The following is a 14947-nucleotide window of genomic DNA, read 5'->3' as shown; positions in this document are numbered from 1 at the left end:
TGATTCCTATCAGTAAAGACAAACCACCAGCTTGAGAAACAATTAGATTCATTTGCTCATTGTTGCTTTCCACTCTTAAGGGCTGGTTTCACCCTCCACAATTTTGATTTAATTCTTTTATAATTATGTACAACATTTAGGAGTTCCAAGGTGAGCCACAAAGCAAGGTATATTCAGGAAAGTCTAGTTTCTATTTTTGTCCCCCCATCAGTTTTTGGGTTATTACTTATTCTTTTAATATAAGCAAATGCATATACATTTTCATATTCTTCCCTTACTATATTTTACTATATTTTTTTAGAGAATTATTTACTTCTTTTAGAGAGAGAGTGTGCCCACACATGGGTGGGGGGGGATGGGCAGAGGGAGAGAGAATCTCCAGCAGACTCCCTGCTGAGCGAAGAGGCCCACTCGAGGTTTGAGCCAGGAACCCTGAGATCATGACCTGAGCCAAAATCAAGAGTCAGATGCTTGGGACACCTGGGTGGCTCAGTTGGTTAAGGGTTTGCCTTCGGCTCATGTCATGATCCCAGTGTCCTGGATTGAGCCCTGCATCAGGCTCCCTGCTCAGCGGGAAGCCTGCTTCTCCCTCTCCTTCTCCCTCTGCCTCTGCCCCACTCCTGCGTTCTCTCTCTCAAATAAAAACATAAAATCTTTGGGGGAAAACAAAAGAGTCAGATGCTTAACTGACTGAGCCACCCAAGTGCCCCTTCTGTACCTTACTTTAAAAAAATGATATATCTTAAGGATGCCTGGGTGGCTCAGTCATTGGGCGTCTGCCTTCGGCTCAGGTCATAGTCCCAGGGTCCTGGGATCGAGCCCCACACATCAGGCTCCCTGCTCCACGGGAAGCCTGCTTTTCCCTCTCCCACTCCCACTGCTTGTGTTCCCTCTCTCGCTGTGTCTCTCTCTCTCAAATAAATAAAATCTTTAAAAAATTATATATCTTAGAGATCACACAAGAGTAGAAAATAAAGTCCTCATTTCATTTTATACTTTTATAATGCCCCATTATGATGAATTACCAGCTTTTTATTTGTTTATGTATATATGTATGTATGCAATCTCTGCACCCAATATGGGGCTTGAACTCAGGACCCTGAGATCAAGAGTTCCATGCTCTTCTGACTGAGTCAGCCAAGTACCCCAAAGTACCAGATTTCTTTTAAACCAACTTCCTAATGATATTTGGATTGTTTCATCTTTTGCTATTACATTTAGTCTGTAATGAAAAAACCTGTAGATAACTTTTTCTTATTTTTGCCAGTGTATCTTGGGGATAAATTCCTAGAAGTGAGTTGGCTGAATCAAAGAATAAATGCAAATGTGATTTTGCTACTTAACTGCCAAACCCCCCTCACAGGATTATACCATTCTGCATTCCCGCCAGCTATGTAGGAAAGTACTTTGTCCCCTACAGGCTTATCAATAAAACATGTTGTCAAATCTTTTATTTTTACCACCCTGATAGACAAGATATGATAGCTTAGTGCAGTTTTCATTTGCATCTCTTTTATTTTGCATGACTGAGCATCTTATTAAAGGAACATTTTAAAAAATTTAACTGCTCCGACAGGTTTGATATTTTAGGATAAGAAAATTTTCTTTTTTTTTTTTTTTTTTTATTCATGAGAGACAGAGCGAGAGAGAAAGGCAGAGGGAGAAGCAGGCTCCCAAGGAGCAGGGAGCCCGATGCGGGACTCGATCCCAGGACCCTGAGATCATGACCTGAGCCGAAGGCAGACGCTTAACCATCTGAGCCACCCAGGCGCCCAAGAAAATTTTCATTCAGGGTGCCTGGACGGCTCAGTCGGTTAAGCATCTGCCTTCGGCTCAGTTCATGATCCCAGGGTTCTGGGATCAAGCTCCTCATGGGGCTCTTTGCTCTGCGGGAAGCCTGCTTCTCCTTCTCCCCGACCTGTGCTCTCTAGCTCTCTCTCTCTCTCAAATAAATAAAATCTTAAAAAAAAAAATTTTTTTTCACAAGGATAAAAAGTAGTATTAAACATACTCCTTAAAAATCTGAGTAATTTAAATACTCTTCCAGTCCACATAGGCTTTATGCATATTAGTTTATTGAATCAACACATATCTGAGGGTTTTGGTGTACCAGGACCTGCCCCTGGTGTACTAACAGAGGCATGGTAAAGGGGTATGGGAATGCCAAGGATGCCATGTTCAGCAAGGGTCCCAATAGTTTAAAGATCACTGGAGTTGAGAGTATCTGAGGTACTTTTCAATAAGGAGTAGTTCACCAGGCCAAAAGACAAAAGGTTTTCTGGGCTTAGAGATGGTCTGAGCAAAGAGTGATAAATGTTCACAACAGTACAAGTCTGCCTTTTCTATTAAAAAAAAAAAAAAAAAAAAGGCAGTGGGGTAGGCTACAGATGCCAGAGAATTTATAGCAAGAAAAGCAGGGATAGATACAACCAAAAGCTTCAAACTATAGCTGTAATAAAAACCTGTAACCAGGTACCTCTCATCAAACATAAAACCCGATGCTCATTGTGGATTAAGTCCAAGAACGAAGAGCCCAGGAAGGTACTTTGTCCAAGGACAAGGATATATTCCCCCATCCCACATGAGCAGAATAATTTTATTCAGGATTAAAAACTGAGAAATGAGCAGGCTTACTGTGAAACTTGACACTGTGCAGTTTACCAAACACATTCTTTTTTTTTTTAAAGATTTTATTTATTTATGTATTAGAGAGCGAGAGAGAAACAGCATGAGAGGAGAGAAGGTCAGAGGGAGAAGCAGGCTCGCCGCTGAGCTGGGAGCCCGATGTGGGACTCGATCCCAGGATTCCAGGATCATGACCTGAGCCGAAGGCAGTCGCTTAACCAACTGAGCCACCCAGGCGCCCTACCAAACACATTCTGTCATGACAGAAAACTGAAACATAAAATGAAAAATAAGCTACCTTCAATGAGACATCATTAAAAAAATAAAATAATTCTGACATTCTCTGATTGAGGCAATTACACTTCTAAACAAAAACCCCAATACAGAGGTGCATGGGTGGCTGAGTTGGTTAAGCATCTGCCTTCAGCTCAGGTCATGATCCCAGGATCCTGGGATTGAGCCCCGAGGACTTGGGATCGAGCCCTGGGGTCCTGGCATGGAGCCCCGAGGCAGGGGTCCCTGCCCAGCGAGGGGCCTGTTTCTCCTCTCCCTCTGCCCCTCCCCCCACTTGTGCTCTCTCGCTGTCAAGTAAATAAATAAAATCTTAAAAAAAAAACAAAAACAAAAAAACAACCAAACCACTTCATAGCTTATTTCTCATCACACCTATCAGCAACCATTTATCCTTTCCCTTACACCCACAATTAAGAGTGTAAGAGTCAACACAACCCAGGGCAGAGTACACAGTTGATTCATCTTTGTATCCCCCACAGCACCATGTGCAGTAGGCACTCAATAAATACCTGGTGTATTAAAGAATGAAAACAACCTCCCATAGCAACATGCCCAGACTTTTCCATGGGAGGACCTTTCTCCTGAATTATAAGTTAGGGCAACTCCCTAGTAAACCTTTCAAATAAATTCAACAACCACTTGTTGAGTGCCCAGTATGTGCCAGTGTTCAGCCTGTCCTTGGCAGGGGCATGTGAAGATGAGTAACACACAGTCCTTAACACCCTGGGGGAAGTCAGTCCAGTGTGAGAAACAAAAACTATAAAATACAATGGGAAAATGCCACCATGGAGATAAAATGGTGTGGGAACACAGGTAAAGGAACACATAATTATGCAGCGAAGGAGGAGGAAAGGTGAGGTCAGAGAATCCACAAAAATACAATCCCGGTGCCCTCCTCCCCAACACACAGGCTCACACTTGCTCTAAGTTGATATTTGAGAAACTGAAGAACAATCAAGTCGTTCCACTGCAAATAACCCGTAACAGGTCTGCAGTGGGTCATAGCTTATCTCTGTGCAACACCAAGTCCACAGGCACCACCCCTGCAGTTAGTGAGCACCTGCAGGGCTAGACTCTGTGCCAGGCACTTGATCGGTACTTATTTAATCCTTACAATAACCTGATGGTGTTGGTGCTATCATCTCAGCTTTACAAATGAGGAAACTGAGGCACACAAAGATTTTTTTTTTTTTTAACTGTATCCTGTATGTGGGAATGCCAGAGACTGAGACCTGAGCCCAGTTCTGGCTCCAGAGTCCCCTGCTTCCTTCCCCCTTCTTCTCAGCCTCATGTCCTGCCTCTAGGCTCCTCGCACTATAAAATTTCAGCGGTATCAAAGTACTTTAAGCTCTGTGAACAGAAGTTGTTTTAAACCTCTGTGCTTTTGCATGGAAAGCCCCTCAGCCAGCCCTCACAAATCCCTCCACTGCATGGCAGAAGAAACCTTGGGGGCCCATCGTACTCCCAAAGCATCCTTGTTACAACCCTGGATCACTGAGTTCATCACGCTGTGTTGTAACTATTCGTTTGCACTTACATTTCAACACATAGGTCTCCTACACTACTCCTGTTATAATTAACCTTTGTTATGCTTTACTATAATTATGTTTAAATGTCTTTTTTAAAATGTCACCTCCTTGGAGAAGCCAATCCTGACCCTCCTTTTTTTTTTTTTTTTTTAATTTAAAATTGACTTCCCAGTGGGACGCCTAGGTGGCTTGGTCAGTTAAACACCTGCTTTCCGCTCAGGTCATGATCATGATCCCAGGGTCCTGGGATGGAGCCCTGCACTGGGCTCCATGCTCAGCATGGAGTCAGCCTGTCCCTCTCCCTCTTTTCCTCCCCCTGCATGATCTCAGTGCTCTCTCTAATTAAATCTTTTAAAAAAAAAATAAAATAAAATTGACTTCCCTACCCTCCCAAGTTACTTGCTTTCTCAGATCGAAGGGGTTTTTCACAGTTTCTAAAATTTGATTTCTTCTCCCCCACCAGAACACATGCTTCATGGGGGCAGGAAGCGTAACGTCTGTTTTGTCATCATGTTTCCAACTCCTAACCCTAGCACTTACGAATATTAATAAATATTTATGTACCTGCCTCCTTATACTATTAACTGTTTGGAAAAAAGACTGTCTTCATGAGTTCTGTATCCCCAACATATAATGCATGGAACCACTTCAATAAATGTTTGCTGAATTGAAACCAAATAAAGGTTATGATAGGACTGATAAGATTTTCCCCTGGAAAACCAAGTAGTTTTGGAAGATCATTCAAGGCATGGGATCAATATGGTCAGAAACACAGAGGCAGGAGAAGAGGCAGCTCTTGGTGAAAAGGTGCTCTGCACAGCAGGGAGCCCAAGAGAGGTGAGGAAAGCCAGGAGAGGGGAGCACCCCAGGCTCAGAGACTTGTAATATTTCTCTTTAGGGAGCAATGATCTAGCAGAGTTTTTAAAGCAGTTGTGGGTTTTTTGTTTTTTTGTTTTAAGATTTTATTTATTTATTTGAGAGAGAGAATGAGTGAGAGCACGGACAGGGGGAGGAGTAGAGGCAGATGGAGAGGAAGATGCAGACTCCCCACTGATCAGGGAGCCCAATGCAGGACTTGATCCCAGGGCCCAGGGATCATGACCTGAGCTGAAGGCAGATGCTTAACCGACTGAGCCACCCAGGCACCCCTCAAAAATGTTTTCAATCTGAGTCTTTCTGTGGCAAATTTTCTGAGAACTCGTATTCTTGAAGCTGAATATCGCTTTTCCTATGCCTTTATATTTGAAAGACAATCTGGTTGAATACAATATTCTAGGCTCAAGTTATTTTTCAGTATAACATATACTACTCCTTTGTCTTCCTGCAGCCAGTAGGACAGAGAGCACAAGCAGGGGGAGTGGGGGAGGGAGAAGCAGGCTCCCTGCTGAGCAAGGAGCCCAATGCGGGGCTCGATCCCAGGACCCTGGGATCATGACCTGAGCCGAAGGCAGACGCTTAACCGACTGAGCCACCCAGGTGCCCCGATACATCAGATTTTAACATTCTCCCTGCCATAGTTTTTAAGTAAGTACTTGCTGAATGAATGAAAGAATGAAAACAATTCTCAAAAAGGAGGGCTTTCCTAATAAGAACTCTGTAGTCCTCATTCTGATTCTAGGAAATAAAGCTCGGCAAATTTGTTATGTGGATACTTCCTTTCTCTTTACCAAAGCAATCTGCTTCCAGAAAGAATAAGGAAAAAGAGAAGTTTCTATACTAGTCCAAATATCTGCATTCAAATTTTTTGGCCACACCATAATTTGCACGCTTCCTCTTCCCCTGTGATAAAAGGTGTGGTAATTTCAGAAAAAAAGACAGGGACTGTCTGAGGCAGAACTGGGAAGCCCAGTGTAAAACGCAGCGTCAACTGCAAAGCTGTTCTGCAGGTTATTTCTACAGTACCTCATGCTCTTACCCTACCCCCCCCCCCAAGAGGCTGCAGCAACCAGTTGCTCCCCACCTCCATCTCCTGCCAGCTCCACATTTTGCTGCCAAGCCAATCTCCCTACAGCACAGCCTGTGACCAACAGGCCCGAATGAAATCATCACTGTCCTCCGCCCTCCAGCGCCTCCTTGCAGTCGCGCACTCCTTCACGTTCATTGCGACATCAGGCCAGAGCCTGGGGGGGAGGGGGGGCCACTGACCTCTCCCACACCCAGTAGTGTAAATCCTGTAGTTTTCTTCTTTGCCTCTCGTTCTCACTTTTTCACCCCCCTTCCACTCCCTCTTCCAGGGTTAGTCTGCCTAGCCTAGATCAGCTACGACCAATAAAAATATAATGGTGGCTACAAATCTAAGTTTGCATTTGCCAGTAGCCACATTAAAAAGGTAAAGAGAAACCAGGGCAATAAATTTTAGTAATGTTTTATTTAAAACCAATATAACCAAAACGTAATTTCATTGTTTGACTTTCAACCAATATAAAGTTAACGATGAGTGGTTTTACTTTTTTTTCCCCTCCAGACCAGTCGTTGAAATCTGCGTGTATTGTCCTTTCCCGGGGCATCTCAGACCAGCCACGTTTCCAGCGCCACATGTGGCCGGTGGCCACTGGACTGGACTGTAACAGCTCAGGCTCAGATGCAATGGTCCCACCGCACCCATGGCCTCCCTCTTTTCCACCTCCTGCAAAGACTTTAATCCAGCTGAAACAGACCCTTCCCTAAGCCCGTGTTCTTTCATGGCGCTCCTCTGGCTGTCCCTCCAGTCCAAAATACCTTCTGGTCCTCTCCAAACTCCAATATCCAGCTCCAGCACTACCTCATTCATGAAGCCTTTCCCATTATCACCACTCATAATTGGCTTCTACCTCCTTTGTACTTCCAGTTCTCATCTTGCAACTCTGTATCAAACATTAGTGCTGTTGCCTGTTGTACCCAACAGACTGCAAACTCCTTGAGGGCATAATACTGCTATTTATATTACAGCTCTTAAAGAACATGGCACACTGCTTTGCCTCCAGCCGACCGTGATAAGCTAGCTTCTGATGATGTAACTCTTTAATTTACCAGCCTTATGGTAAGTAAGTGTACCCTTAACATACACACTCAAGGTACAGATGGTTCCAAGGTAAGCTTAACCACCGAACGTGTAGGTGCATCCAAACACTGCCAGGGAAAAAGCAACACTAGGTCATACTCTGACTCAAAATTCTAGCAAACACCCTAGGTCAGAAGCATTATCCTTATGCAAAAAGAGGACTGAGGCCAGAACCCCTGGAAATTCTGTACAGCATCACAGGCCTAAGGCTCGTGATAATTCATCAGAGATCTAACTATTAAAAATAACATGTTATAACATATCAGAAAATGGAAAGTCCCAGATTAAAGTTCCTTATCTGTATAACAGAGTGCTGAAGTGACAGCCAGGAAAACTCGGGGCCCGGTCCTGCCTCTGTAATGTTTCCCGTTCCTGTACCAAACCTTTAACTCTCTCTACTTGTGAAGTGAAGGGGAAGGATAGTCCCCACCCACGACAGAGATGGTTTCTTTTGCGCACGCCCACCACAGTGTAAACGCCACAAAGCTTTCCCCAGGGACCCCGTTAAAAGGACACTCAGACACTGCTACTCCTCTGGTCAAAAATAGTTTTCCATCTCACTCCAACAACTTTCCAGTGGCCTAAAGGCCCTGCATAATCGCCTCCTGCTGGCTCTCTCTGACCTCATCCCCCACCCCTGCTCCAACATCACTAGCTGCCCTGCTTTGTCAAACTTGCAAAACGCATGATGCCCCAGGGCCTCGACACAAGCTCCCTCTGCCTGTAAAGTCAGCCCCCCCCACCCCACCCCCCACACCTCCAATCATCTGCCTGGCTTATACTCTTTCAGGTCTCTCCTCAAACATTACCGCACCAGAGAGACCTTTCCTGAGGACTGGATGTAAAGTATAAAATAGCAGCCCTTTCCTGCACATATCTGACTTTGTTTCCCCCCCCCACCAACACTACTTTATAACCCTGAGCTGTTACGTATTTACTCTTTGTCTATCCCTACACTGGCCACGAGCTCCAGGAAAGCACCATCCTGCTGGTTTTATTTGTTCCCGTATCCTCACTGCAGAGAATAATGCCTGGAATGCAAAACAAATATTTACTGGCTGAATAAGTGAATAAGCAACATTTTAACATTCCTTTGGAAGTAGCAGAACTGGGGCACCTGGGTGGCTCAGTCGGTAAGTGTCTGCCTTCGGCTCAGGTCCTGATCCGAGGGTCCTGGATGGAATCCTGCAACAGGCTCTCTGCTCAGTGGAAAGCCTGCTTCTCCCTGTGCCCCTTTCAAATATCTTTTTAAAAAGCAAGAGAAAAAAGGAGGAGCGCCTGGTGGCTCAGTCGGTTAAGCATCTGACTCTTGATCTCTGCTCAGGTCATGATCTCAGGGTTGTGAGCTCTGTGCTCACTCAGTGCAGAGCCTGCTAGTTCCTCTCCTTTCCCCCGCCTGCACATTGCTCTCTCTTTCTCTAAAATAAATAAATAAATAAATACAATCTTTAAAAAATAAATAAATAAAAAATAGAGGAAGTAGCAGAACAAGAGACCATTCCCTAACTTTTTCAAATATTTTAGAAAATGTTTTCATTTTAATATAATACACACACATCAAGAAAAAAATTACCCGTAAGTGTATAAATTTAAAAAACAAAAGTCATCCTACTGAGCATCCTAAATAATCCTATTCCCAAGAAAATTAATGCTGCAAAAGTTGGTAAATGTCCTTTCAGACCCATTCTATGTATGTTTGTCTACATCTCTACTCATAAAAACAGAATCATATCTTTTGATTTTATTCTGCAATTCATACACTGTATCATGCCATGTTCACATACTTACAATTATCTCATTCTTTTTAATAGCTACTTTCCTATTTTGTAGTATATCCTAGTTTAGAATTGAACCCCCCCCCTTTGATGGACTGATTCAAGTGTCTTTCATTTGAAAAGACAAAAATAGAGTTTTTTGGTTTTCTTTTGTTTTTTTCTAGGCAAATAATTTGCCCTCTGGCCAAGACATTAGGATCTCACTTACACATCCTGAAACTCGAGCAGAAACTGATGCAGATTAATGAAGGAACAGGGAGAAACTCCACACACAGGATACCATTTCAGACCTGAAACCAATGAACACAATCTTCTGCTTCCTACTAAATGGTCCCTTCAACTCTCTTCACAATTTAACAACATTTATAAAGCTAGAGATAATTCTTGGGCCCTCTGTGCGCCATCTCTCTGTTTTCTCCTGTTTCTTTTTCTCTCCTTCTGAAAGATGGATTACCTCAGCCCAGCATTAACCCCCACACAGACTCAAAAAGAATACCACCTATCAATTCTCTTTCACCCATGTGTTCTGCAAAAGATATCCATAAAAGGTCCCCCTGAGACCCCAAGAGCAGACTTTATTTCCTGAGCTGCCTTCATGATTTATACAGAAATTTCTCCCCCTATTCTGTCCCCAGCAGTGATCCCAGAGCAGGATGTTGCTCATAAATCTTTTCCCTCAGCTCACCTACCACCCACTGACCAGCTTATTTTTACAAGAGTTGCCATTTCCCATAATCCCCTAGTGTAACTCCCTATGTCACAAAGTCTTGTTCCTAAGCTCTTCGTCCATCACAAGAACCAGGCACAGTCAAAACATCATACTTCCGGCATTTTGAGTGCAGAAAATTCTACAAGGCGCTGTGAAAGAATACTGATATATTTAAAAACACACCCTAAATCCAGAGAGACAAAAGCAGGCAAATCACTAAGAGGCCATGACCACTTCTTGATGACAGAGGTGAATTCTCATTTATTTTTTAAAATATTAATTTATGAAAAAAAAAATAAAGTATTAATTTATGGGGCGCCTGGGTGGCTCTGTCAGTTAAGCATCTGCCTTCGGCTCAGGTCATGATCCCGGGGTCCTGGGATGGAGCCCCGTGTCTTCAGGCTCCCTGCTCAGCGGGGAGCCTGCTTCTCTCTCTGCCCCTGCCCCCAGCTTGTGCTCTCTCTCGCTTGCTCTCTCTCTCTCAATAAAACCTTATAAATATATATAATATTAATTTATTGAATATCTTCTTAGTCCAGGTACAACACCAGCCCTTGGAGACACAAAGATGACAGCCCTTAAATCAGCTGTCTGATCACAGAATCTTGTAAGGAAGATAAGCATCACAGCAATTGAGGAAATAAATGTCTTAATAAAAGGCAGTATCTCTGAGAGGTGGGGGAACCACTGCTGCCCAAGGGTGACAGGAGAGGTTGAACGGAACAGGTGAGTGAACGAATAGTTGAACAGCATTTGATACGCTGAGCCATCCTTCCTATGCTCTCTTCTCTTGGCCCCCAAACTAGTACTCCCTTGTTTTTCCTCCCACTTCCTTGCTGTTGTCTTCTCAATCTCCTTGAAACTTCTTGCTACTTAGTTTCCTCCTCTTAGGCATTTTCATTTTCTCACCCTCCCAAGAAAATCTCATGGATAACTGTGATTCAATTCCTACTAAACAAATGTGTATCTTAAGTCCAGACCTTCCCTAGTGAGCTCCAGTCTTAGACAACCAATTGCCCACTTGACATCTCCACTTGCAAGGAGTTGCACAGGCATCTCAAACTTAAACTCTCGCCAAAGAACTTATAGCACCTCCAGTCTTCCCCACCTTGCCAGCAGCATCTCCCAGTAACAGAGCCAAATAATTAGGGATTGTTCTTGACCCTTCTCTTTTATACATCCTTTACATCCAACTACCTACAAATCCTTTTTCACTATTTCTCCAAAATTATCCAGGATCAATTTGGTCCTCTCCAGCTCTCCCATGAACCACTTAATAGTCCCCCAATTGGTTTCTCTGCTTCCTCTTGCGCCCTACTACACTCCATTCTCCATTTGATAAGTGACCTTCTAAAATCATGTCAACCGGGCGCCTGGGTGGCTCAGTTGGTTAAGCGACTGCCTTCGGCTCAGGTCATGATCCTGGAGTCCCTGGATCGAGTCCCTGGATCGAGTCCCTGGATCGAGTCCCGCATCGGGCTCTCTGCTCGGCAGGGAGTCTGCTTCTCCCTCTGACCCTCCTCCCTCTCATGCTCTCTGTCTCTCATTCTCTCTCTCTCTCAAATAAATAAATAAAATCTTAAAAAAAAAAAAATAAATTAAAAAAAAATAAAAATAAAATCATGTCAACCATTATTAACCCACTTAAAATTCTTTTTTTTTTTTTTTTAAGATTTTATTTATTTGACAGAGAGAGAGACAGCAAGAGAGGGAACACAAGCAGGGGGAGTGGGAGAGGGAGAAGCAGGCTTCCCGCCGAGCAGGGAGCCCGATGCGGGGCTTGATCCCAGGACCCTGGGATCATGACCTGAGCTGAAGGCAGATGCTTAACGACTGAGCCACCCAGGCACCCAACGACTGAGCCACCCAGGCGCCCCAACCCACTTAAAATTCTTTGAGGACTTCCCATTCCCCTAAATACAAAGTCAAATTTCTTAGCATGGCCCACCAGATCATTTCCTGGCTTGGTACTCTATTCTCCAGCTATAATGAAATTTACTTGGTTTCTCAAAGGAGCCTTATGTTTTGTTTGCTTTTAACCCAAGCCTTCACAAGTGTGTTTCTTTTTACCTGGAATACATTTTTCTTCTCCCCATTCCACTACCCAACTGTTTCAATTGACTAACTCTTAAACATACATTCATTTTCTGCCCAGCCACATCTTCCTCCAAGAAGTCTCCCTTGATTATTCTGCAAATCTGCCTTTAGGTGCCCTTTCCATATGCTCCTGCAAAGCCCTGTACTTCCTGGGTAGCACTTACAGATGAATGAAGCAAAGATGAGAGAAAGGCATAGCATATGCCAAAGGACGTAATTTGAAAGACAAAATCCTGCAAAGGGAATTGTGAGAACTTCTGTACAGCGAGGGACCGGGGTTGGTGGAAAGACTGGAGATGAGACTTGAAGAAAACGCTGAGGCCCAGGGGATGGAGGTTTGGGTGACCCATTAAGGGAATCCAACTATAAACAGTAGATGATAGGGAGCCCTGAAAGTTTTTTAGGTAAAGGAGCAAAATGAACACACGGGGAACCTCTTAGCGTAAAGCAGTTCCTCCTACTGAGGAATAGCCATGAAGAGGAGAAGCAATGAAGTCAGGATGGAGAGGACATGACTAACCTTTAGAGAGATAGAAGAATCTGGAGAGGGAAATGATGGCAGATGTGGAAGCCGTGCTGGCTTAGAAATCCAGATGTGGGAGTCACCTATCATGGGTAGGACAGCCACAGTGAGAGACTGTACAAAGAAAATCTGTGGTATAAGAAGGAAGCAAGTCAGGGACAAAGGTTTGAGGAATGACAACTTTTATTAAGCAGGAAAAAAAGGAAGTTGCATGTGGAAGTGGGAGGAGCCCATCAGAATGGTAAAGAGCTTATGAGCCAGCATGAATGTCCCAGAGAAGGTTATCGGGGAGGAGGGAAGGAAATGGCCCATCGTGTGCCCAATTTACTATATGGCACTCTGCACACAGTAGGTGCTGAGCATTTGTTGAAGTGTAAAATAATACACTGCACTCCTCTGTCCAGGTTACATATAGTTCCAAAGAAACTGCATGTATTTCTCAGATTATCAAGACACTATTTTACTACAAAGATATACTCTGGGAGATAGTTCAAAACACCACACCCATTCCCTGATTCAAAGGATGCCAGATGTGAATCCTTTTGAAAGGAAACAACAAATTTTTTCTTCACACAATTACCCTCTAACATTTCAAATTGAGGTCCTATCTTCATTAAGGAGAGAAATCTTGCTTTAGTGTAAAAAAGGTTATCTGAGTGGATGGAATAGGGAAGGGGTACAAAGATTTGGACAATGACAGAGAAACACTGATGGAGTAGAGCGGGGGGAAGGCAGAGGCAAATACCCGTGCGTGGAAATCGGCACGTCGTGAAGGGTCAATCAGCAAACTGCCTGAACCAAGTAATTCCTACTGACTCAAAAATGCCCATTAGCCTCCTAATGATACCAAGTATCAATATTTCCTTTCTGAACCATAAGGAAGCACCTATATTGACAATACAGGCAATATCCCTGCTTTTCTGGCTACACCGCTTTCCTAGACACAGACTCAGAATGCCAAGTGGAGGGAAAAAGATGTTTTCCCCTGTGGGCTATACCCTATACTCCTCTTTTGCTCATGGGTTGGTGAGAGAAAAGGATTAGCAAGTACGTGTATGGAACCTGCACATTAACCCAAGCTGAACACCCTGGCTCCACACAGACAACATTACTACTACCGTGAGGGGACATTGACAAATCAGCCTGAAAAGTGAAATACACACGATTTTTAAAGCACCATTGGCTACAAGGCTTGCTGTACTTTAAAGCAATTTGGGTTTTTGTTTTGCTTTGTTTTTTTAGCAATATGTTTTTAAAAGGTCAGTGAAGATAAATAGGCAGCAGTAAATCGCTGTTTACACAGTTCTGAAGACTTTACACACAGGCCTTAAAAGGTACTTTTCGATAACTGGGTCACCAAGTAATTGTCTCAACCGTGACAGGATTCCACGGAAACACCAAGTTAACGCATAGTAAGACAGCAAGAACTTTGAGCTGTCTTTCCCATAAAGAGCAATGAATACCCATTACAACCATCCTCTCTCTCTCTCTCTCTCTCTCTCTCTCTCTCTCTGACAGCAACAACAGCAGCAGGAAACGCAATCATTCATTCCTCACAGGTTATCTGCAAAGCACAGAGATAATGCTGCGGGATTCAACAGGCCTCTGCTGTCAAAGTAGTTAACAATTTACACAGATGTGTGAAATAACACAGAGACGAAGGAAAACAAGCACTAGAGGTTGTATTCGTCTCGGTTCGACCAGGAAAGAGAAACCACACAGTAATGTGAACAGAAATGTAATATCAAAAAATAATTCAACCCTCGTAGGGGAATTAAAGACAAGTCGAAAGGGTACCTGGAGCTGAGAGAGGGTACCCAAGGAAGAACAACCTTTGAAGTTTGGGGGAGTCCCTCCCCCAAACTGAAGCTGGGCGGTCACTGGCGAGGGCGTGGTTGCCGCCCGCTGGGCACGGGTCTACACTAACAGAGCAGCAGGGAACAGTCCTCTGGGGCCCAGGGGCCCAGGCGGCTGGCGGGTATGCGGCAGGCACTTCTACAGGCACGAGGCCTGGAGTGTGCAGTGTCTGCTCTGAGAGGATGAAGGCAAGGGCTGCAAAGTTGCCAAGAGACTGCGTGCACGGAGGCCGAGCCCCACTGGGTCCGTGCACACACACACCGTGCGCGTGCTCACACTGAGGCCCTGCACAGCAGGAGTGAGAAAAAGAAGCAACCTCAACCCGGAAGAGAATCTCCCCAAGCATGTGGCCAGGGTGAGCACCGTGCTCCCTATAAAGGAGAAACGCTTAGTCTATTACAACAGAGCAGGTCCTGAAGGGTGAATTTGGAAAAGAGAAGCATTAATGAAACTGTGGCACAGAGGAAAGGACAAAGGTGAGAGCGCACCAAAAGAGCA

At 44.2% G+C, this 14947-nt stretch overlaps 1 protein-coding gene across 22 annotated transcripts in view; it reads right to left on the bottom strand.

The window, feature by feature from the left end:
- The window catches only part of AFF1 (ALF transcription elongation factor 1), a 284626-nt gene that overhangs the window by 196678 nt on the left and 73001 nt on the right, over positions 1–14947 (bottom strand). The window lies entirely within an intron of this gene.

Source organism: Mirounga angustirostris, unplaced genomic scaffold (genome assembly GCF_029215605.1).
Source record: "Mirounga angustirostris isolate CCGP_5_RB_7025 unplaced genomic scaffold, mMirAng1.0.hap1 SCAF_2, whole genome shotgun sequence".
NCBI classification, from domain to species: domain Eukaryota; kingdom Metazoa; phylum Chordata; class Mammalia; order Carnivora; family Phocidae; genus Mirounga; species Mirounga angustirostris.
Note: the sequence above shows the minus strand (reverse complement) of the source record. Positions and strands in the feature narration are given on the sequence as shown.